The 26214-nt window shown below is 45.0% G+C and overlaps 1 protein-coding gene across 9 annotated transcripts in view; it reads left to right on the top strand.

Annotated features, from left to right (window-relative positions):
* Positions 1 to 26214, top strand: part of kiaa0825 (KIAA0825 ortholog) — a 743480-nt gene that overhangs the window by 68762 nt on the left and 648504 nt on the right. The window contains exon 1 of one of the 9 annotated variants that reach the window (XM_068029703.1): positions 24344 to 24364. The exons of the other annotated variants lie outside the window; for them this stretch is intronic. The gene's annotated coding sequence lies outside the window, so the exon portion shown is untranslated. Of the gene's footprint in view, positions 1 to 24343; positions 24365 to 26214 lie in introns of those variants that run through there. 9 annotated transcript variants of the gene reach the window in all.

The raw sequence follows: 26214 nt of genomic DNA, 5'->3' as shown, positions 1-26214 counted from the left end.
CCACGACAGGAACATAGGGGTTATAGAGGTTAATTGTCACGTTGTGACGGCAGCGTGAAGAGTGGCTCTACTGTGAGGATCGACAGAGGCGCCTGGTTTCCCTTCTCCTTGAATACCAGGAACCCTAGCCTTTTCAGTCTCTCTTCATAACTGAAATGCTCCGGCCCAGGCAACATCCTGGTGAATCTCCTCTGCATCCTCTCCAGTGCAATCACATCTTTCCAATAGTGTGGCGACCAGGCTGTGGCCTAACTAGTGTTTTATACAGCTCCATCATACTTTCCTTGCTCTTACATTCTATGCCTCCGTTAATAAAGGCAAGTATCCCATATGCCTTCCTAACCATCTTATCGACCTGTGTTGCTGCCTTCAGTGATCTATGGGCAAGTACACCAAGGTCTTCTGACCCTCTGTACTTCCTAGGGTCCTACCATCCATTGTATATTCTCTTGCCTTGTTAGTCCTCCCAAAATACATCACCTCACACTTCTCAGGATTAAATTCCATTTGTCACAGCTCTGCCCATTTTACCAGCCCATGTATATACAAAGAACAAAGAACAAAGATAATTACAGCACAGGAACAGGCCCTTCGGCCCTCCAAGCCTGCGCCGATCCAGATCCTCTCTCTAAACATGTCGCCTATTTTCTAAGGTTCTGTATCTCTTTTCTTCCTGCCCATTCATGTATCTGTCTAGATACATCTTAAAAGACTCCATCGTGCCCGCGTCTACCACCTCCGCTGGCAACGCGTTCCAGGTGCCCACCACCCTCTGCGTAAAGAACTTTCCACGCATATCCCCCCTAAACTTTTCCCCTTTCACTTTGAACTCGTGTCCTCTAGTAATTGAAACCCCCACTCTGGGAAAAAGCCTCTTGCTGTCCACCCTGTCTATACCTCTCATGATTTTGTACACCTCAATCAGGTCCCCCCTCAACCTCCGTCTTTCTAATGAAAATAATCCTAATCTACTCAACCTCTCTTCATAGCTAGCGCCCTCCATACCAGGCAACATCCTGGTGAACCTCCTCTGCACCCTCTCCAAAGCATCCACATCCTTTTGATAATGTGGCGACCAGAACTGTACGCAGTATTCCAAATGTGGCCGAACCAAAGTCCTATACAACTGTAACATGACCTGCCAACTCTTGTACTCAATGCCCCGTCCGATGAAGGAAAGCATGCCGTATGCCTTCTTGACCACTCTATTTACCTGCGTTGCCACCTTCAGGGAACAGTGGACCTGAACACCCAAATCTCTCTGGACATCAATTTTCCCCAGGACTTTTCCATTTACTGTATAGTTCACTCTTGAATTGGATCTTCCAAAATGCATCACCTCGCATTTGCCCTGATTGAACTCCATCTGCCATTTCTCTGCCCAACTCTCTAATCTATCTATATTCTGCTGTATTCTCTGACAGTCCCCTTCACTATCTGCTACTCCACCAATCTTAGTGTCGTCTGCAAACTTGCTAATCAGTCCACCTATACTTTCCTCCAAATCATTAATGTATATCACAAACAACAGTGGTCCCAGCACGGATCCCTGTGGAACACCACTGGTCACACGTCTCCATTTTGAGAAACCCCCCTCTACTGCTACTCTCTGTCTCCTGTTGCCCAGCCAGTTCTTTATCCATCTAGCTAGTACACCTTGGACCCCAAGCGCCTTCACTTTCTCCATCAGCCTGCCATGGGGAACCTTATCAAACGCCTTACTGAAGTCCATGTATATGACATCGACAGCCCTTCCCTCATCAATCAACTTTGTCACTTCCTCAAAGAATTCTATTAAGTTGGTAAGACATGACCTTCCCTGCACAAAACCATGTTGCCTATCACTGATGAGCCCATTTTCTTCCAAATGGGAATAGATCCTATCCCTCAGTATCTTCTCCAGCAGCTTCCCTACCACTGACGTCAGGCTCACCGGTCTATAATTTCCTGGATTATCCCTGCTACCCTTCTTAAACAAGGGGACAACATTAGCAATTCTCCAGTCCTCCGGGACCTCACCCGTGTTTAAGGATGCTGCAAAGATATCTGTTAAGGCCCCAGCTATTTCCTCTCTCGCTTCCCTCAGTAACCTGGGATAGATCCCATCCGGACCTGGGGACTTGTCCACCTTAATGCCCTTTAGAATACCCAACACTTCCTCCCTCCTTATGCCGACTTGACCTAGAGTAATCAAACATCTGTTCCTAACCTCAACATCCGTCATGTCCCTCTCCTCGGTGAATACCGATGCAAAGTACTCATTTAGAATCTCACCCATTTTCTCTGAGTCCAAGCATAACATTCCTCCTTTGTCCTTTAGTGGGCCAATCCTTTCTCTAGTTACCCTCTTTCTCCTTATATATGAATAAAAGGCTTTGGGATTTTCCTTAACCCTGTTTGCTAAAGATATTTCATGACCCCTTTTAGCCCTCTTAATTCCTCGTTTCAGATTGGTCCTACATTCCCGATATTCTTTCAAAGCTTCGTCTTTCATCAGCCGCCTACACCTTATGTATGCTTCCTTTTTCCTCTTAGCTAGTCTCACAATTTCACCTGTCATCCATGGTTCCCTAATCTTGCCATTTCTATCCCTCATTTTCACAGGAACATGTCTCTCCTGAACGCTAATCAACCTCTCTTTAAAAGCCTCCCACATATCACATGTGGATTTACCTTCAAACAGCTGCTCCCAATCTACATTTCCCAGCTCCTGCCGAATTTTGGTATAGTTGGCCTTCCCCCAATTTAGCACTCTTCCTTTAGGACCACTCTCGTCTTTGTCCATGAGTATTTTAAAGCTTACGGAATTGTGATCACTATTCCCAAAGTAGTCCCCTACTGAAACTTCAACAACCTGGCCGGGCTCATTCCCCAACACCAGGTCCAGTATGGCCCCTTCCCGAGTTGGACTATTTACATACTGCTCTAGAAAACCTTCCTGGATGCTCCTTACAAATTCTGCTCCATCTGGACCTCTAACACTCAGCGAATCCCAGTCAATGTTGGGAAAATTAAAATCTCCTATCACCACCACCCTGTTGCTCCTACATCTTTCCATAATCTGTTTACATATTTGTACCTCTATCTCACGCTCGCTGTTGGGAGGCCTGTAGTACAGCCCCAACATTGTTACCGCACCCTTCCTATTTCTGAGTTCTGTCCATATTGCCTCACTGCTCGAGTCCTCCATAGTGCCCTCCTTCAGCACAGCTGTGATATCCTCTTTGACCAGTAATGCAACTCCTCCACCCCTTTTACCTCCCTCTCTATCCCGCCTGAAGCATCGATATCCTGGGATATTTAGTTGCCAATCATGCCCTTCCCTCAACCAAGTCTCAGTAATAGCAATAACATCATACTCCCAGGTACTAATCCAAGCCCTAAGTTCATCTGCCTTACCTACTACACTTCTTGCATTAAAACAAATGCACCTTAGACCACCAGTCCCTTTATATTCATCATCTGCTCCCTGCCTGTTCTTCCCCTTAGTCACACTGACTTCATTATCTAGTTCCTTACAGGCTTTTGTTACTACCTCCTTACTGTCAACTGACCTCAATTGGTTCCCATCCCCCTGCCACCTTAGTTTAAACCCTCCCCAACAGCGTTAGCAAAAGCACCTCCAAGGACATTGGTTCCAGTCCGGCCCAGGTGTAGACCGTCCAATTTGTAATAGTCCCACCTCCCCCAGAACCGGTCCCAATGTCCCAAAAATCTGAACCCCTCCTTCCTGCACCATCTCTCAAGCCACGCATTCATCCTGACTATTCTTTCATTTTTACTCTGACTATCACGTGGCACTGGTAGTAATCCTGAGATTACTACCTCTGAGGTCCTACTTTTTAACTTGGCTCCTAACTCCCTAAACTCTGCTTGTAGGACCTCATCCCGTTTTTTACCTATATCATTAGTGCCTATGTGCACAATGACAACTGGCTGTTCACCCTCCCCCTTTAGAATGTTCTGCAGCCGATCTGAGACATCCCTGACCCGTGCACCTGGGAGGCAACATACCATTCGGGAGCCTCGTTTTCGACCACAGAACCGCCTATCTACTCCCCTTACAATCGAATCCCCTACGACTATAGCCCTTCCACTCTTTTTCCCGACCTTCTGAACAGCAGAGCCAGCCACGGTGCCATGGACCTGGCTCCTGCTGCCTTCCCCTGGTGAGCCATCTCCCCCAACAGTATCCAAAACGGTATACTTGTTTTGGAGGGAGATGACCGCAGGGGACTCCTGCGCTGCCTTCCTGCTCTTTCTCTGCCTTTTGGTCACCCATTCCCTTTCTCCCTCAGCAATCCTAATCTGCGGTGTGACCAATTCACTAAACGTGCTATCCACGACCTCCTCAGCATCGCGCATGCTCCAAAGTGAGTCCATCCGCAGCTCGAGAGCCGTCATGCGGTCTAACAAGAGCTGCAGTTGGACACACTTCCTGCACGTGAAGGAGTCAGGGACATCAGCCATGTCCCTGAGCTCCCACATTGAGCAAGAGGAGCATGATACGGGTCTGTATCATCCTGTAATCTAAGGCTTTCCTCCTCACTATTTACGACACCACCAATTTTCGTGTTATCTGAAAACTTACTGATCATACCTCCTATTATTCACGTATAAATCATTAATGCACACTACAAACAGCAAGGGTACCGATCCAAAGAACAAAGAAAATTACAGCACAGGAACAGGCCCTTCGGCCCTCCAAGCCTACGCTGATCCAGATCCTCTAAACCTGTCGCCTATTTTCTAAGGGTCTGTATCTCTTTACTTCCTGCTCATTCATGTATCTGTCTAGATACATCTTAAAAGACGCTATCGTGCCCGCGTCTACCACCTCCGCTGGCAACGCATTCCAGGCACCCACCACCCTCTGCGTAAAGAACTTTCCACGCATATCCCCCCTAAACTTTTCCCCTTTCACTTTGAACTCGTGTCCCCTAGTAATTGAATCCCCCACTCTGGGAAAAAGCTTCTTGCTATCCAACCTGTCTATACCTCTCATGATTTTGTACACCTCAATCAGGTCCCCCCTCAACCTCCGTCTTTCTAATGAAAATAATCCTAATCTACTCAACCTCTCTTCATAGCTAGCACCCTCCATACCAGGCAACATCCTGGTGAACCTCCTCTGCACCCTCTCCAAAGCATCCACATCCTTTTGGTAATGTGGCGACCAGAACTACACGCAGTATTCCAAATGTGGCCAAACCAAAGTCCTATACAACTGTAACACGACCTGCCAACTCTTGTACTCAATACCCCGTCCGATGAAGGAAAGCATGCCGTATGCCTTCCTGACCACTCTATTGACCTGCGTTGCCACCTTCAGGGAACAATGGACCTGAACACCCAAATCTCTCTGTACATCAATTTTCCCCAGGACTTTTCCATTTACTGTGTAGTTCACTCTTGAATTGGATCTACCAAAATGCATCACCTCGCATTTGCCCTGATTGAACTCCATCTGCCATTTCTCTGCCCAACTCTCCAATCTATCTATATTCTGCTGTATTCTCTGACAGTCCCCTTCACTATCTGCTACTCCACCAATCTTAGTGTCGTCTGCAAACTTGCTAATCAGACCACCTATACTTTCCTCCAAATCATTTATGTATATCACAAACAACAGTGGTCCCAGCACGGATCCCTGTGGAACACCACTGGTTACACGTCTCCATTTTGAGAAACTCCCTTCCACTGCTATTCTCTGTCTCCTGTTGCCCAGCCAGTTCTTTATCCATCTAGCTAGTACACCTTGGACCCCATGCGCCTTCACTTTCTCCATCAGCCTACCATGGGGAACCTTATCGAATGCCTTACTGAAGTCCATGTATATGACATCTACAGCCCTTCCCTCATCAATCAACTTTGTCACTTCCTCAAAGAATTCTATTAAGTTGGTAAGACATGACCTTCCCTGCACAAAACCATGTTGCCTATCACTGATAAGCCCATTTTCTTCCAAGTGGGAATAGATCCTATCCCTCAGTATCTTCTCCAGCAGCTTCCCTACCACTGACGTCAGGCTCACCGGTCTATAATTACCTGGATTATCCCTGCTACCCTTCTTAAACAAGGGGACAACATTAGCAATTCTCCAGTCCTCCGGGACCTCACCCATGTTTAAGGATGTTACAAAGATATCTGTTAAGGCCCCAGCTATTTCCTCTCTCGCTTCCCTCAGTAACCTGGGATAGATCCCATCCGGACCTGGGGACTTGTCCACCTTAATGCCTTTTAGAATACCTAACACTTCCTCCCTCCTTATGCCGACTTGACCGAGAGTAATCAAACATCTGTCCCTAACCTCAACACCCGTCATGTCCCTCTCCTCGGTGAATACCGATGCAAAGTACTCGTTTAGAATCTCACCCATTTTGTCTGACTCCACGTATAACTTTCCTCCTTTGTCCTTGAGTGGGCCAATCCTTTCTCTAGTTACCCTCTTGCTCCTTATATATGAATAAAAGGCTTTGGGATTTTCCTTAACCCTGTTTGCTAAAGATATTTCATGACCCCTTTTAGCGCTCTTAATTCCTCGTTTTAGATTGCGCCTACAATCCCGATATTCTTTCAAAGCTTCGTCTTTCTTCAGACGCCTAGACCTTATGTATGCTTCCTTTTTTCTCTTAGCTAGTCTCACAATTTCACCTGTCATCCATGGTTCCCTAATCTTGCCATTTCTATCCCTCATTTTCACAGGAACATGTCTCTCCTGCACGCTAATCAACCTCTCTTTAAAAGCCTCCCACATATCAAATGTGGATTTACCTTCAAACAGCTGCTCCCAATCTACATTCCCCAGCTCCTGCCGAATTTTGGTATAGTTGGCCTTCCCCCAATTTAGCACTCTTCCTTTAGGACCACTCTTGTCTTTGGCCATGAGTATTCTAAAACTTACGGAATTGTGATCACTATTCCCAAAGTAGTCCCCTACTGAAACTTCAACCACCTGGCCGGGCTCATTCCCCAACACCAGGTCCAGTTTGGCCCCTTCCCGAGTTGGACTATTTACATACTGCTCCAGAAAACCCTCCTGGATGCTCCTTACAAATTCTGCTCCGTCTGGACCTCTAACACTAAGTGAATCCCAGTCAATGTTGGGAAAATTAAAATCTCCTGTCACCACCACCCTGTTGCTCCTACATCTTTCCATAATCTGTTTACATATTTGTACCTCTATCTCACGCTCGCTGTTGGGAGGCCTGTAGTACAGCCCCAACCTTGTTACCGCACCCTTCCTATTTCTGAGTTCTGTCCATATTGCCTCACAGCTCGAGTCCTCCATAGTGCCTTCCTTCAGCACAGCTGTGATATCCTCTTTGACCAGTAATGCAACTCCTCCACTCCTTTTACCTCCCTCTCTATCCTGCCTGAAGCATCGGTATCCTGGGATATTTAGTTGCCAATCATGCCCATCCCTCAACCAAGTCTCAGTAATAGCAATAGCATCATACTCCCAGGTACTAATCCCTGCGGTACACCACTGGTCACAGGCTTCCAATCGCAAAAACAACCCTCGACCATCATCCTCTGCCTCCTGCCACTAAGCCAATTTTTGATCCAATTTGCCAAATTGCCCTGAATCCCATGGGCTCTTACCTTTTGAACCAATCTCCCATACAGTACCTTATCAAAAGCCTTACTGAAGTCCATGAAGACTACATCAACTGCTTTACCCTCATCTACACACCTAGTCACCTCCTCGGAAAATTCAATCAAGTTAGTTAGACATGATCTCCCCCTGACAATGCCATGCTGACTATCCTTGATTAATCCCTGCCTCTCCAAATGTAGTCTCCCCAGTGAAAGTCAACAGCCTTCACCAGTCATGCAACAGCCACCTGGGTGGCACTGCAAAGGAGCAATAGGCCAGGCAAGGGCACCTGCAAGATGGGCACTAAGGGAATGCACAAGGGAAATTAGTTCTGTTTTGCACTGTACAATTGATGTATTGCTGGGAGCATTGTTGAGTGAAGGTATTTGCTGCTGACCTTTATTGAATGATGTTGACCAAGGGGACTTTGTGATTGGGAGTCTGATGTCCATGCAGTCTAAGGGAATGGTGGGTCAGTGTTGGGAGTGGGCATGTTTCTTTTAACTGAATAAAGCCTCACAATGCAGTCCTTCTCGCTCTGTCCAGTTGCACATGGTAGATGTGGAACCCTTCCTGCCTCCTCCTTCCTCCTCCTCCTCCTTCCTCCTCCTCGCAAGATTGCCTCCCATTCCCAGGAGATAGTGGCTGGGCTGTCAGAATTATAAGGTTGTGGAGGACGCAGTACACCATCACAAACATTGAGACCCTCTTGGGCAGGTACTGCAGAAATCCCCCAAGCAAAACAGCTGCTTGTGGAGGCCGATGGCTTACTGCACAGTGTTGCATTTGTCTCCATGGCACCGATTGAAGGCCCTCTGACCTTGCATGGTGGGATGGCTGAAGGGGATCATGAAGGGGAGGATGTCCCATCTGCCTCTGTGACCTCCTTGATGCATCTATGCACAGCGAACTGTAATATGTTGTCAAGGGGAGGTGTTGGCATATTGACACTGGACGAGTAACACAGAGACCCAGGATATTGCTCTGGGGACATGGGTTCGAATCCCACCACAGCAGAAGGTGGAATGTGAATTCAATTAATAAATCTGGAATTAAAAAGCTCGTCTAATGATGGCCATGAGACCATTGTTGATTGTTGTAAAAACCCATCTGGTTCACTAATGTCCTTTAGGGAAGGAAATCTGCTGTCCTTACCTGGTGTGGCCTACATGTGACTCCAGATCCACAGCAATGTGGTTGACTGTTAACTGCCCTCTGCAATGGCCTAGCAAGCCATATATTCTGCTATGAAGTCAATAAAAAGGAATGAAACCGGACGGACCACCAGGCATCGACCGAGGCACCGGAAAAGACAACGGCAAACCCAGCCCTGTTGACCCTGCAAGGTCCTCCTTACTAACATTTGGGGGCTTGTGCCAAAGTTGGGAGAGCTGCCCCTTAGACTAGTCAAGCAACAGCCTGACATAGTCATACTCACGGAATCATACCTGAGACAATGTCCCAGACACTGCCATCACTATCCCCGGGTATGTCCTGTCCCACCGGCAGGACAGACCCGGCAGAGGCGGCAGCACAGTGGTATAGAGTCGGGAGGGAGTTGCCCTGGAAGTCCTCAACATCGACTCTGGACCCCATGAAATCTCATGGCATCAGGTCAAACATGGACAAGGAAACCTCCTGCTGATTACCACCTACCGCCCTCCCTCAGCTGATGAATCAGTACTCCTCCATGTTGAACAGCACTTGGAGGAAGCACTGATTGTGGCGAGGGTACAGAATGTACCCTGGCTTGGGGACTTCAATGTCCATCACCAAGAGTGGCTCGGTAGTACCACTACTGACTGAGCTGGCCAAGTACTAAAGGACATAGCTGCTAGACTGGGTCTGTGGCAGGTGGTGAGGGACCCAACAAGAGAGAAAAACATATTTGACCTCGTCCTCACCAATCTGCCTGCCGCAGGTGCATTTGTTCATGACAGTATTGGTAGGAGTGACCATCGCACAGTCGTTGTGGAGACGACATCCGACCTTCACATTGAGAATACCGTCCATCGTGTTGTGTGGCACTATCGTCGTGCTAAATGGGATAAATTTTGAACAGATCTGACAATGCAAAACTGGGCATCCATGAGGCGCTGTGGGCCATCGGCAGCAACAGAATTGTACTCAACCACAATCTGTAACCTCATTGCCTGGCATATCCCCACTCTGCCATTACCATCAAGCCAGGAGACCAACCCTGCTTCAATGAAGAGTGCTGGAGGGCATGCCAGGAGCAGCACCAGGCATACCTCAAAATGAGGTGTCAGCTTGGTGAAGCTACAACAGAGGACTTCTTGCTCGTCAAACTATGTAAGCAGCATGCAATCGACAGTACTAAGCGATCCCATAACCAACGGATCAGATCTAAGCTCTGCAGTCCTGCCACATCCAGCCGTGAATGGTGGTGGACAATTAAGCAACTAACTGGAGGAGGTGGCTCCACAAATATCCCCATCCTCAATAATGGGGGAGCCCAGCACATCAGTGCGAAAGATAATGCAGAAGCATTTGCAGCAACCTTCAGCCAGAAGGTCCGAGTTGATGATCCATCTCGGCCTCCTCCTGAAGTCCCCAGCATCACAATTGCCAGACATCAGCCAATTCAATTCACTCTGCGTGGTATCAAGAAAGGACTGAAGGCACTGGATACCGCACACGGTATGGGCCCTGACAATATACCGGCAATAGTACTGAAGACCTGTGCTCCAGAACTTGCTGCGCCCCGAGCCAAGCTGTTCCAGTCCAGCTACAAAACTAGCATCTACCCTGCAATGTGGAAAATTGCCCAGGTGTGTCCTGTACACAAAATGCAGGACAGGTCCAACACGGCCAAGTACCCGCCCCATCGGTCTACTGTCAATCATCAGTAAAATGATGGAAGGTGTCATCAACAGTGCCATCAGGCAGCACTTGCTTAGCAATAACCTGCTCAGTGACGCTCAGTTTGGGTTCCGCCAGGGCCACTCAGCTCCTGACTTCATTACAGCCTTGGTTCAAACAAGGACAAAAGAGCTGAACTCAAGAGGTGAGGTGAGAGTGACTGCCTTTGACATCAAGATGGCAGTTGACCACGTATGGCATCAAGGAGCCCTAGCAAAACTGGTGTCAATGGGAATCAGAGGGAAAACTCTCAGCTGGTTGGAGTCATACCTAATGCAAAGGAAGATGGTTGTGATTGTTGGAGGTCAATCATCTGAGCTCCAGGACATCACTGCAAGAGTTCCTCAGGGTAGTGTCCTAGTCCCAACCATCTTCAGCTGCTTCATCAATGACCTTCCTTCAATCATAAGGTCAGAAGTGGGGATGTTCGCTGATGATTGCACAATGTTCAGCACCATTCGCGACTCCTCAGATACTGAAGCATTCCGTATAGAAATGCAGCAAGACCTGGACAATATCCAGGCTTGGGCTGATAAGTGGCAAGCAACATTCGCGCTACACAAGTGCCAGCCAATGACCATCTCCACAAGAGAGAATCTAACCATTTCCCCATGACATTCAATGGTCCCTCTGCTCCTTCACCCCCTTTAGACTTGTATCCTTTATTGTATACTGTCTCTCCATGTTCTTCCCACCAAAATGAAGCACTTCACATTCTCTGCATTGAACTTCATCTGCCACCTGTCTGCCCATTCCACCAACGTGTCTATGTTCTTTTGAAGTTCTACACTACCTCACAGTTCACAATGCTTTCAAGTTTCGTATCATCTGCAAACTTTGAAATTGTGCTCTGTACACCAAGGTCATTAATATAGATCAGGAAAAGCGAGGTTCCCAACATTGATCCCTGGGAAACTCCACTGCAAACCTTCCACCAGCCTGAAAAACATCCATTAACCACTCCTCTTTGTTTCCTGTTACTCAGTCAATTTCGTATCCATGTTGCTACTGTCCTTTTTATTCCATGAGCTACAAGTTTGCTCACAAGTCTGTTGTGTGGCACTGTATCAAACGCCTTTTGAAAGTCCATGTACACCACATAAAAAGCATTGCCCTCATCAACCCTCTCTGTTACTGCCTTAGAAGTTAGTTAAACATGATTTTCCCTTAAGAAATCCACGCTAGCTTTTCTTAATTAACTCACATTTGTCCATGTGACTATTGATTTTGTCCCGAATTATTTTTTCTCAAAGTTTTCCCACCACCAAAGTTAAACTGACTGACCTGTAGTTGCTGGGCTTATCTTTACACCCTTTTTTCAACAAAGGTGTAATGTTTGCAGTTCTCCTGTCCTCTGGCACCAGACCCCGAGTCTAAGAAAGACTGAAAAATTATGGCCAGTGCCTTTGCGATTTGTACCCTCAATTCCCTCAGTATCCTTGGTTGCATCTCATCCGGGCATGACGCTTTATCCACTTTCAGTATAGACAGCCTATCTAATACTTTCTCTTTATCAATTTTAAACTCCTCTAGTGTCTGATTTACCTTCTCTTTCAACATTGCCTGGGTTGTATCTTCTTCCTTGGTAAAGACAGATGCAAAGTATTCATTTAATGCCTCAGCTTTGCCCTCTGCCTCCATGTGTAAATCCCTTTTCTTGTCCCAATGGGCCCCACTCCTCCTTTTTACCACCCTTTTACTTTTTATATGCCTATCGAAAGCTTTGAGATTTCCTTCAATGCTCACTGCCAGTCTCTTTTCATGCTCTCTCTTTGCTTCTCTTATTTGCTTTTTCACTTCTCCTCTGGATCTTCTATATTCAGTCTGGTTCTCAATAGTAGTTTCTACCTGGCATCTGTCATAAGCACACGTTTTCTTCTTTATTTATTTAGAGAAACAGCACTGAAACAGGCCCTTCGGCCCACCGAGTCTGTGCCGACCAACAACCACCCATTTATACTAATCCTCCATTAACTCCATATTCTCTACCACATCCCCACCGTTCTCCTACCACCTACCTACAGTAGGGGCAATTTACAATGGCCAAATTACCTATCAACCTGCAAGTCTTTGGCTGGGGGAGGAAACCGGAGCACCCGGCGGAAACCCACGCAGACACAGGGAGAACTTACAAACTCCGCACAGGCAGTACCCAGAACTGAACCCAGGTCGCTGGAACTGTGAGGCTGCAGTGCTAACCACTGCGCCACTTTTATCTTAATCTCTACCTCTTTTGTCATCCAGGGAGCTCTGGATTTGTTTGCCCTTCAAAGGAACGTACCTTGACTGTGCCCCAACCTTTTCTTCTTTGAAGGTAGCCCATTGTTCATGTACCGGTTTTCCTGCCAGCTTTTGACTCCAATTTATTCGCCCCAGCTCCATTCTTACCCCACTGAAGTTGGCCTTCCCCCAGTTAATTATTTTTACCCTAGATTGCTCTTTGTCCTTTTCCACAGTCAGCCTAAACCTTATGATACGATTATCACTATCTTCTAAATGCTCTCCTACTGATACTTGATCCACTTGGCCCACCTGATTCCCAAGAACCAGGTCTGGCAGTGCCTCCTTTCCCATTGGACTAGCAACATACTGTTGTCGAAAATTTTCCTGAACACACTCTTGGAACTCTTGCCCCTCACTGCCCTTTGGACGACAATTATCCCAGTCTATGTTTGGATCATTAAAGTTCTCCATTATAACTACTGCATAATTTTTGCAGTTCTGTGTAATTTCCTTGCAAATTTGTTCTTCCTTGTCCTTCGCGCTAGCTGGTGGCCTACAGACAACACTGAGCAATTTAACTGCACCTTTTTTGTTCCTTAGCTCTAGCCAAATTGATTCTGTCCTCGACCCCTCTGGGACATCCTTTTTCTCCAGCACTGCAATGCTCTCCTTAATACCACCACACCCTCCCCTCCCCTTTTTTTTTTCTTTCCTATCTTTCCTGAACACCTTGTATCCAGGAATATTTAACACCCAGTCCTGCCCTTCTTTGAGCCAGGTCTCTGTTATAGCCACAGCATCATATTTGGCAATCTGCGCCTGGACCTCACCAGTCTTATTAACCACATTCCGTGCATTCACACACATGCACATTGACCCTGATTCAGACTTCATTTCTTTCTCCCATACTCTGACCCCACCTAATAACGTACTATTCTCTACTCTTGTACTATCTATCTCGCCCAGTATTCTGTGAACCTTGGTATTCCTCTGTGATACTTGTGCCTAGTTCCCACACCCCTGACAAGTTACCAATTTTGCTTTCCTCCAATCTGAGCTCCCTCTCAGGTTCCCATCCCCCTGACAATTTAGTTTAAACCCTCCCCAACAGCACGAGCAAATCGCCCTGTGAGAATAGTCGGCCCAGTCCTGCTAAATTGTAATCGTCCATCTTGTACAGATCCCACCTGCCCCAGAACCGGTCCCAATGTCTCAGAAATCTGATGTCCTCCCTCCTACACCAGTTCTCCAGTTATGTGTTCAATCACTCAATTCTCCTATTCCTATGCTCATTTGCATGTGGGACTGGGAGTAATCCTGAGATCACTGCTTTTGAGGTCCTGCTTTTTAATCACCTCCCAAGCTCCCTAAAATCTGCTTTCAGGACCTTATCCCCCTTCTTGCTTATATCATTGGCACCAATGTGGACCACAACCACTGGCTGTTCGTCCTCCCCCAGAAGATTGTCCTGCAGCCACTCCATGACATCCTTGACCCTGACACCAGAGAGGCAACACACACTCCTGCAGTCACGTTTACTGCCACAGAAATGCCTGTCTATTCCCCTTGCTAACAAATCACCAATCACTACTGCTCTTCCAGTCTTCTTCCTCCCCTCCTGTACAGCTGAGCCACCTATGGTGCCACAGACTTGATTCTGACTGCACTCCTCTGAGGAACCATCACCCTCGCCAGTATCCAAAATGGAAAACCGATTAATGAGTGAGATCATATCAGGGGACTCCTGCACTACCTGCCTCGTTCTCTTAGATAGCCTGGCGGTCACCCAGTCCCTCTCTGTCTGTATCCTCCTAACCTGTGGTGTGACCACCTCCCTAAACGTGTTATCCACGTAGTCCTCCGCCTCGCGGATGCACCAGTGACTCCAGCCGCCGCTTGAGTTCCGAAAACCGGAGCTCAGGCTTCTACAGCCGGTGACATTTCCTGCAGATGTGCTTGTCTAGGACACATGGTATGTCCATGACTTTCCACACGCCATAGGCTGTACATTCCACTCGGCAGAGCTGCCCTGCCATACCTTAACTTTACAGACTATTTATTATGAGTAGAATAGCTTACCAGTTACACACCAACCAGCTCTTTCCACTGTACCAAAGCAAGAACCAAACACTGGAGGGTTAAAAAAGTGGGCAAAAAAGTAGAATAATGGAGCACCTCCTCCCTCCTTCACCGAACTCAGCACTCACCAAACCCAAATCTCTGCACTCAGCTTGCAACCTGCACGCCATGTTGTGTAAGATTGGTAGTCTTTCTCTGAGCCCTTGTTTCTTGACTTGGATGGCCTCTGTTGGGGTTTGTAGCATTTGATGCTTTTTGAATTTTCGGTTCATCATCTGAGTCGTCTAAATGTATGACCGATTGACGTCTTTGATGTAAAGGAATAAGATTCCTTCTGTTTCTCCATATAGAACCGTCTTGAGTTTGTACTAGATAAGATCGCTGTTGATTCTCTTCTTTCTGGAGAATTGCCGCTTCTCTATTTTGGTCGTACCCATACCTTTTGCCCTTCTGACAACTTTGGTAGGTTTCTTGTACGGTATCATCTGTTATAATTGTGGATCTGTTTGTTTCGATACTACTTTTCTTTGTCTTGTTCTTTCTCTTTCTCGTTCTTGTAATCTTTGAGCAGCCTGGTGGGGTGACTGCCCTTGACATCAAGGCAGCATTTGACCGAGTATGGCATCAAGGAGCCCTAGCAAAACTGGAGTCAATGGGAATCGGGGGAAAACTCTCTGCTGGTTGGGGTCATACCTAGCGCAAAGGAGGATGGTTGTGGCTGTTGGAGGTCACTCATTTGAGCTCCAGGACATCACTGCAGGAGTTCCTCAGGGTAGTGTTCTCGTCCCAACCATCTTCAGCTGCTTTATCAATGACCTTCCTTCAATCATAAGGTCAGAAGTGGGGATGTTCAATGATGATTGCACAATGTCCAGCACCATGTCCAGCACCATTCGCGACTTCTCAGATACTGAAGCAATCTGTGCAAAAATGCATCAAGACCTGGACAACATTCAGGCTTGGGCTGATAAGTGGCAAGTAACATTCGCGCCACACAAGTGCCAGGAAATGACCATCTCCAACAAGAGAGAATCTAACCATCTCCCCTTGACATTCAGTGGCATTCCAATCGCAGAATCCCCCACTATCAACATCCTGGGGGTTACCATTGACCAAAAACTGAACTGGAGTAGCCATATAAATACCGTGGCTACAAGCGCAGGTCAGAAGCTAGGAATCCTGCGGCGAGTAACTCACCTCCTGACTCCCCAAAGCCTGTCCACCATCTACAAGGCACAAGTCAAGAGTGTGATGGAATACTCTCCACTTGCCTGGATAGGTGCAGCTCCAGCAATACTCAAGAAGCTCGATACCATCCAGGACAAAGCAGCCCTCTTGATTGGCACCCTGTCGACAAACATTCACTCCATCCACCACCAACGTACAGTGGCAGCAGTGTGTACCATCTACAAGATACATTGCAGCCACGCACCAAGGCTACTCAGGCTGCACCTTCCAAACCTGCGACTTCTACCACCTAGAAGGACAAGGGCAGCAGATGGATGGGAACACCACCACCTGCAAGTTCCCCTCCAAGCTACACACCATACTGACTTGGAATTATATTGCCGTTCCTTCACTGTCGCTGGGTCAAAATCCTGGAACTCTCTTCCTAACAGCATTGTGGGTATGCCTACCCCACATGGACTGCAGCGGTTTAAAAAGGCAGCTCACCACCATCTTCTAATGGGCAATTTGGGCAGTAAATGCTGGCCTGGCCAGCGATGCCCACATCCCATGATCTGAACAAAAAACTCCTGGGCCATGCAGCTGAGTTTCTGTTGGTTGCAGAATGTGTATGGATAGCCGTGGCTCTTTATCTGACAGGACCGTCACACTTGCTCTGGTGTCGAGTTTGAAATTAGTGATATGTCCATTGACACATATGTCTGCTGACCAAAATGCTTGTTTCAGATCATTGATTTCGCCCAGAAAATATTTCGATTGGTCTGCTGCAGGAGGTTGCACAACCTCATTTATCTCCCTGTTCTTACCTAAATTTCCTTTAGAGGTTGAGGTAGGCGAGATTTTATTTCAGCATGTCCTCCCGAAATGCCCTATTTTTCTGCAAAAAAACCATTCTGCTCTATTGGTGGGACATTGCTCACACTTGTGCGAAGTTTTTACACCGCAGCACTGGCAGGTTTTAAAGGCGTCTTTTGCTCTTTTCCCACCACCACCGCCCCCCCCGCGGTACCTTTTCTCCTTGTGCCTCTTGTTCAGCCCTCTGGTGAAGGAACTGAACAGTTACAGGAAATTTCCTGTACCACTGTGTTTTCTCACCTTGCAGGATTGGGCTGTCATTGCTGTGTAAATTGAAGTAGGAATCACAAGCTTTTAAGCCTTCTTTGAATTTGGCTGATGTTTCGTCAATACATTGTCTTGCTTTTATATCATCAGCTACAACACCAATCAAATATATTAATGTATTAACTTGCTTTGTTTCAGACCTGCTGTCCAATTTCGATGCAATTCTCTATCCAGTTTTGAGTCTGATTAGATCCCTCATGACTTTTGAAACTCTCTGGCACTCCTAATTTTTCATCCACTTTTTAAATATTTATGGACTTTTTCGAGTTTTCCCCTTTAAGAAACTCTCTTTTTCGGGCTGGCTTGCTTTTATGGAGTGTAGCAGGTTCTTCACAGTGTTCCCTGATTATTTTTTTTTTAGGTTCTTTTAGCGTTTTCCCTTTGCTTAAGCAGTTTACTGAAATGTTTACACGGCTGCCTAATGGAATTGACAGAGCTGTTCGATAGACTGTTCAAGGGTTTTCCCGTTTGCTTTTTGGGGGCTAGAGATTATTTACTTTCTTCAAGCTTGACTGCTTTAATGATTTTTTTTCTTCAGCTTTGCTGTGTAAATGGAGACTCTGCTGTGTTTGGGGGGTTTCCCGCACTTTTTTTCCACTATCGGACATTTTTTCAGTTCGCCCACTTTTCAGTGTTTTTCCTTTTTTCCCGTTTACACAGAGCCTTTATAAAATTAATTTTTAAGTTCTTCAAAGGTTTTTTACTGGGATTTCTCGATCGTAGGCACAATGATTCACCCGATCCCTTGCTTTTCACACATGCCTCCATTCTGTGGAGCTTTTCTCTGCCTTCTACGGTTTGTAGTTTGCTCCACTCTTTTCAGGTACTTGTTTTAAAGTTTATTCTGTTCTGGCTGAAGGATGATTGTTGCTTCAAATTTTCTCTTCTGCGTTTAGGATTTTGATCCCAGCGCTGTTCATCATGTTATGTATTTGGTTCTTTATGCTGCCACTATATAGAGTGTAGCCAGAGAGGTTCTTAGACTGTATTGTTTAAACATTAATCTTTATTGTATAGTAACTATATACACTCCACACTAGCCTGTGTGTCTCCTTCAAAAGCCACACTGTAACTGTTCTCAAGTCTCCCACATGATCTATTACCTCATCCTGGTGGGCAGTAATCTTTACATTCTCTCGAGATTAACCCTTTGGATACCCTTATACGACAGTACCCTGGATTGGCAACCATCAATTCCTGGAGCTGCCTATGCTGTAAGTTCTGGAATTCCCTTCATAAACTTCTTTTCCTTTTTAAGACACTCCATAAAACGTACCTTTTTGACCAAGTTTTTGGTCGCCTGTCTTGTTATCCACTTCTGTGACACAGTAACAGATTTAGTTTGGTTCTGCTCCAATGAGCACCTTGGGATGTTTTACAGCATAAAAGGCACTATATCAATGCAAGTTGGTGTCTGTTTCCCAGATAGCTTCACCCTTTACGTTGGTAGCTTTATTTGAATTGGAAGAAAAGGATTGGATTTATACAGTGCGTTTCAGAGCATCTCAAAGTGCATTACACTCCATGAATTACTATTGCAATGTAGTCACTTTTGTTTTTTGGGTATTCACAGTAGCCAATTAGCACATTAAATGATCCCACAAGCAGCAATGAGATAAAAGACCAGATAATCTGTTTTAGTGATGTTGGTTGGAGATAGATATTGGCCAGCTGGTTAAAATTCGTTTCCCTTATTCTCAGAGAAATTTCTCATGCGTCCAAAGGGGAGGGGAGACACTTTTATATCTATTTCTGGTTTGTTAGTCTATAAATCTGAAAATTTCTGTAATCTCTCCCTCTCACCTTTTTAAGAAGCTTCCTCATGTAGTATCATGGATGTAAAAGAACTCTCTACATTTTGAAGAGCTGGGGAGGTGTCTTATGTTCTGGCCAATATGTATCCTCAACCACTCCAACAGATCTTTAGGTCGTTACCTCATGCTGTTTATGGGTCCTTGTAATACATAAATTGACTGCACTTCCAAAGTACTTGCATAGAATTTACAGCACAGAAACAGATCATTTGGCTCAACTGGCCTATACTGGTATTTGTGCTCCACCCAAGCCTCTTCCCATCTTTATCTAACCCTAACAACATATTGTTCTATCACTTTGTTATATTTTTAGATTCATTTAAGGGCAGTTAGCTATCATTGGCTGTAAAGCACTTTGGGCATCCTGAGGTTGTGCAAAGTTCTCCTGTAATCAATCACTAACAAATCTTAATAGTAAGTATTGCAAGAGCTCCCCTCTTCAGGTGTGGATCACTTTAAACAGACCTATTAAAGAATTGTAATGATCCAACATTAGAAAATCCAGATAGGTCAGGTGGTTGGTTTACTCCTGTGATTTCTCAGCCTTCAATAACAAAGGAACTTAAACATCTGTAGGTAAATGCCAGTTATTTTAGCTTCTCAACATACTATCTTTAAGTTGTGACCTTGACAACTTGGGTCTACTAATTCTGTGAAAGTCCTTTGCTTCATTTGAGCATTCACATTTCTTAACATTAACTGTTTGTTTTACAGGATTGCTGAATACCTTTCAAGCATATTTTAGGACACTTTTTGAATCGTTTTATGTTGGCATTACTATGATTCAGTGCAAATGAGGCTGAAGTGCTGGAAAATTGAGTATATGACATCACTGTGATTATTGCCTCATTTGCATGCACCCATTTAAAAATAAGCAGGTGCTTCTTCCAGCTGCCAGAAATAACAGGAGAAATTAGGGGCAAGCACAAAAATAGGCAAGAACTAACATAAAAGTATCCTGACCTATTTATAGTCACCACTTGTTGCATTAATATCACAAAATTGGGAGACTGGTAGAAACACTAATTTATAATATAGTTTGCTACTTTTTGGGACCTTTGAGACTAGACCACAGTGATTTTTCTCTCTCATCCTATGCATTCCTGACTTCCAATGTGCTGAATCAACAGATCTTGGCTTTACAGTTGATTTTATTGCCCTGGAAGGAGAAGAATATTGGTTGGGATTCCTATATGGATCACTCTTGATTCCTATATGGAAGCCCCTGCTCAAATTCCATATGTGCAGATGTCAGTTGAGGACAGATCAGGCTCAGCTGTAGTTAAAACAAAATGCTGGAAATACTCAGCAGGGCTGGCAGCATTTTTGAAGAGAAATGGAGTTAACGTTTCAAGTCAGTGACATTTCATCAGAACTGGGAAAAGTTAGAAATGTAGCAGATTTTAAACACAGAGGCAGGGATGGGTTTGGGAGGAGAACAAAAGGGAAGGTATGTGATAGAGTTGAAAGCAGGAGAGGTTAAATGGCAATAGGGATGATGGTGCACTGCAAAAGGAAATTGAATGGTAATGGAACAAGTAAAGAAACACGAGATGGCTTAGAGGAGGCATAAATGGGAACACCACCATCTGCAAATTTCCTTCCAAGTCGCATACCATCCTGACTTGGAAATATATTGCCATTCTTTCATTGTCACTGAGTAAAATTCCTAGAACTCCCGACCTAACAGCACTGTGGGTGTACCTATACCACATGGATTGCAGCAGTTCAAGAAAACGGCTCACCACCACCTTCTTGAGGGCAGTTAGAGATGGGCAATAAATGCTGGCCTTGCCAGCAATGCCCACATCGCATGAATATATTTTTTAAAAAAGCAGAATCATCACCAACAGCTGCTGTCCAAAAGAAAATGACAGCAGAGGTTATGATCTGAAATTGTTGAACTCAGTGTTGAGTCCAGAAGGCTCTGAAGTACCAAATAAAAAGGTGAGGTGCATTACATTGAGCTTCATTGGAATAGTGTAGGAGACCGAGAACAGAGAGGTCAGAGTGGGAGTGGGGTGGAGTATTAAAATGACAGGTGACTGGAAGCTGAGCCATGCTTGCAGTCTGAACGGAGGGGTTCTGCAAGCTGGTCACCTAATCTGTGTTTGGTCTCCCTAATAGTGAGTAGCGAATACAATATATTAAATTGAAAGTACAAGTAAATCACTGTTTTACCTGGAAAGAGAGGATCAGTTGTACTGGCCCCTTAGTCATACAGCCTGCTAATGTTCATTGTCGATGCTCATTGAGTATTGGCCAGTAGGGCGAGGTACTGGAGGGTGAACAGCATCTATGAAACTGCTGAAACAGCGAGATGATGTCCTCAAGGGAGGAGGGTGAATAGGAAAAGGAAAAGACAAACCCTAGTTATCAACTTCTCTAAGTTAGAAGGTTCATTCTGCATGTCAATACTGCTAAAGTGATAAAGAAATGATTGTAAAATTGTGAACAGCACATTCCTGAATTTCTGCTATACACTCCTGGTGATTGAGGCTTTGCCTGGCAGCACGGAGTGCTAAGATTTCTCCTTAACATCTGCATTTTTAAAAAAAAAGTGCTATTTTCAAGTTTACTTTTATATATATATATATATATATATGATGCCTTATATGATTTGATTATACTGTGTTTGGAACAAGAATACATTGATATATTGTTACTTTCTTTTGGCATGGGGAATAAGATGATTTGGATGCAGAAGCTTAGTACCACTTGTTCCAGATTAAGATAGATGTCTCTAAGTTGCATTAGCCACACAATTGTTCAGAAAGCTGCAGGTCTTGCCCATTATCAATACCACTATGTGCAGGTAAGGTTCTACCTACAGAACATTAGCATGTGCCAATGCTCACAGAACTCTTCCTACACTCCCAGTAAACATATCTCAAGCTTATATACTGTGCTAAAAGACAGCAATGAAAGTTGAGGCAAAGCAAGTCATCTAAAGGAGAAATGCTGTCTGATTACTGCCACCTGCACAGAAGAGCCCACTCAAAATCATAACATTATACATACCACCCCCCACATAAATTCCACACAATATCAATCTTGTGCACCGCCGCCACTGGTGAGAGAGTGTAATTACAGTGTGATAATTTTACTTGACCGTTATTATAAATGTTGCATAGGAACTTATATAAAAGTAAAGGCAGAATGTATGATTTTTAAATGGGGACTGAATTACATCTGCATTCCCTTCTCTCTAAATCTGCTTCACCTGAATACTTTGTTTTGACTCAGTGTGTGCAATACCACGGTAGATCCACTAGTATATTAATGTAGGAATGCATTTCTGCCCCCACACCTTTTCGTTTTATCATAAAATGTGATTTCTTTTGAGGCAGCATTTACTATTGTATATTACATTCCCCATTCAATTTTACTCTGTCAATTTTCACAATATAGTTGTGGGTTCTGCCCACTAGATAACTTCGTGGAACGATGTTCTGAAGTCTCTCTCACAGCTCTGTTGCCATATTATGTACTTATTAAAACATATATTCATCATCTGACTGAGCAACACCACAGACAATTCATTACTATAACATATACATGTTCAATAATGAATGTATAACGAAATCATGAATTAGGGTATCCTAACAATGAAACCCCAAAGCAAGCTTCACTTGGTGTCCATCATGTACTTGCAGCAAGGATTCTTGGATAGTTTACTCGTATCCATCTTTCCCGGCTCACTAAATCCACATGTTGCGTTGCTTTCCTGGTCTGTACAACTCAATGCTACACCGCTGAGTTGTTGAAACCATACTTAAGTAATGTGTAATGCTAAGCCATCCCATAATATCAAGAAATTGGTAAACAGTAAGTGTACTTCATTGAATCCTGTGGGCCAGAAGCAAAATGTGTGGCTACTTATTGGTACCTTTGTGTTTCATGTTACTGTGTTTTAGGCTTCAAATTTGCAAGTTTGTGCTGGTATGTCAGTTCTTCTGTAAAATGGGATATATGTTTCCAGTTGCACCATCTCTACTCATGATGACAGAGTTTATGTCACTTCCTGCTCTTACTCTTAAATAGAAATATTGATCAACTTTGCTTCTAACTTCCATTCCTCCTTTCCCATGCTCCATCTCCGACTCTTTCCATGACTCTTTCCATATCACCATTTCTGGGCTTAGGCAGTCCATCAAAGTCTACAACAACAACTTATTTATATAATGCCTTTAACATAATAAAACACCCCAAGGTGCTTCACTGGAGCATTATAAAACAAAATATGACACCGAACCATATAAGGAGATATTTAGGTCAGATGACCAAAGGCTTGATCAAAGACATAGGTTTTAAGGAGCATCTTAAATGAGGAAAGTGAGATGCAGGGAGGGAATTCCAGAACTTAGGTCCTCGGCAACTGAAGGCACAACCACCAAAGGCGGAGCGCTTAATGTAGGGGATACTCAAGAGGCCATAATTAGAGGCGTGCAGATATCTGAGGGTTCGATCCCACCAACTCCCACAGCTACCTCAAATATACTTCCTCCCGCCACGCTTCCTGATATACTTTATTGCATTCTCCCAGTTTCTCCATCGCTGATATAACAATACTTGCCTTTCACCGTTTGCACCCTCTCCAGAGCGACATCACCACCAAACATATCTTCCCCTCCTCCCTTTTCCGCATTCTGAAGGGAGTGTTACCTCTGTGACATCCTGGTCTACTTTTTCATCATCCTCAGCACCTACTTACCCCGCCATCTTCCCATCCAAGCACAGTAGATGTGTTATAATGGTTTTATTTTTGTACTAAAATCTTAGAATTCTGTGTGTTTTAAAAAAAATCTGAAAAAAGGATTTTCAGTGGGCATGGACACCTGCAAATAGCTGAAATTTGTGGATGTTGACTTTGTATACAAGACTAGGAAAGCAAGCAGTTTCAAGGAAACCAGCCAGGGGTTTTGACCTCCTCAGAGAAGCACTATGAACGACAGAGGAGCCTCTATGTCTGGTCATGTGATCGGCTCAGGAAGGTTTACTTTCATTTTGGACCATTTAAAAAAAAAAGTGAGTTGGACAAAGAGCAGGCATTTGAAACTTAGACCTGACCTGCCTGGAGACTGGAGAAAAAGACCTCTCTAAAGGAAACCTGCATCTCTTGAAAAGAAATCCTGTATTTGAAAGGTGGCAGATTCCTATTGCCTCCTGTCTCTGAAGAACTCCTGCATCCAGTGTGGTTCCTGTTTCCTCCTGTGTTTTGGGACATCCTAGTACCTGAAGAAAGCTTCTACTGCTGTATTGATGCTGTGAGTCCTAAGCAGACCTGTTGCTGCACCCCCGCTGAAAGACCTATGTGATGCCTGCTGTAGCCGAATTGCCTTGAATGCCTGACCATCACAGACTGTTCATCAACCTCGCCTGGAGAGACTTTGAGTGGCATCTGACTATTCGACTCTGGGATACCTCACCCAACCGAAGGATCTCCTACCAGAGTGTGGCAAACTGAATTATTTTATTATTCCTTCTATTCCTAAGAAACAGCTGTGAACCAAAATGCTTTTTTTCCCCTCGGTTAACCAGTTTTTTTGAATGTATGTGTGTGTGCATGAGGGCTAGGGAAATAAGGAGCTTTTCATATGTATAGATTTATCTAATTAGTGGTTAAGACTTATAAATAGTTGATGTTGTTGTTTAAAGACACCTAGTTGGTGTGCTTTTTAAAAATTTGTTTGTGGGATGTGGGCATTGCTGGCTAAGTTATCCCTAATTGCCCTTGAACTGAGTGGCTTGCTAGGCCATTTCAGAGGGTATTTTAAGAGTCAGCCACATTGCTGTGGGTCTGGAGTCACATGTAGGCCAGACCAGGTGAGAATGGCAGATTTCCTTCCTTAAAGGGCATGAGTGAACCAGATAGGTTTTTACAGCAATTGACAATGGTTTAATGGTCACCATTAGACAAGCTTTTAATTCCAGATTTAGTAATTGAATTGAATTCAAATTTCACCATCTGCCGTGGTGGGATTCGAACCCTTTAGACAACAACTTTAGACCTTAACCACTGCTTCTATTTTCCTTTGGATAGTAGGTGCTGGTAATGGGGATTGACTGCTGCAGAGCCACTGGGAGTGGAGGAGGCAGGCGTTGGTGCTTGGGGTGGACATCCTCTGTGGCACATAGCTGGCGGTGTGATCTGCACCATTAGGGCCAGCTGCCTTTCACTTCCAGACCATGGGAACTTTTGTCAGGTTTTACATGCTTCCCTCCCCTGCTGCTGTTCTGTATTTACTCCTCCGAACCTGTTTTTTATTTCTATGCTTTTCTCATTATCATGTCAGCTGTGACTCAGTTGGTAGCACTCTTAACTCTGAGTCCAAAGGTTGTGGGTTCAAGTCCCACTCCAGTTGACTTTTAACTGCTTTCTAAAAGGCCAAACAAACCACTCAGTTGTATCAAACCACTCAGTTGTATCAGTTGTGCCAAATACCCAAATTTGAACTGTCCCACAGACTAGTCATGCAATGGCCTGACATAGTCATACTCATCGAATCATACCCTATAGCCCATGTATCAGACTCCTCCATCCCTGTGCATCTCCTGTCTCAATGGCAGGACAGACCTGCCAAAGGTACGGCACAGTGGTATAGTTGGGAGGGAATGTCCCTGGGAGTTCTCAACATTGACTCCCACGCCATGAAATCTCTCAGCATCAGGTCAAACATAGGCAATGAAACCTTCTACTGCCTTCCCTCAACTGATGAATCAATACTCCATGATGAACACAACTTGGAAGAAGCAGTGAGGGTAGCAAGGGCACAGAATGTACTCTGGGTGGGGGACTTCAATATCCATCATCATGGGTGGCTTGGTAGCAGTTCAACTGAAAGAGTTGGCCGAGTCCTGAAGGACATATCTGCCAGACTGGGCCTACAGCAGGTGGTGAGAGAACCAACAAGAGGCAAAAACCTACTTGACCTCACCCTCACCAATCTACCTGTCACAGATGCATCTGTCCATGACAGCATTGATAGGAGTGACCACTGCACATTGCTTGTGGAGACAAAGTCCTGTCTTCACAGTAAGTTTACCCTGCATTGTGTTATGTGGCCCTACCACCATGCTAATTGGGATAGATTCAGAAGAGATCTAGCAGCTCAAAACTGTGCAGTCATGAGGTGCTATGAGCCATCAGCAACAGCAGAATTGTATTCATCCACAATCTGCAATCTCATGGCCTGGCAAATTCCTCATTCTCCCATTATTATCAAGCCAGATGACCAACCCTGTTTCAATGAGGAGTGCAGGAGCCAGGAGCAGCACAGGCATACCTAAAAATTAGGTACCAAC

This window comes from Heterodontus francisci, chromosome 4 (genome assembly GCF_036365525.1).
Source record: "Heterodontus francisci isolate sHetFra1 chromosome 4, sHetFra1.hap1, whole genome shotgun sequence".
In the NCBI taxonomy this organism is placed as follows: Eukaryota; Metazoa; Chordata; class Chondrichthyes; order Heterodontiformes; family Heterodontidae; genus Heterodontus; species Heterodontus francisci.
Note: the sequence above shows the minus strand (reverse complement) of the source record. Positions and strands in the feature narration are given on the sequence as shown.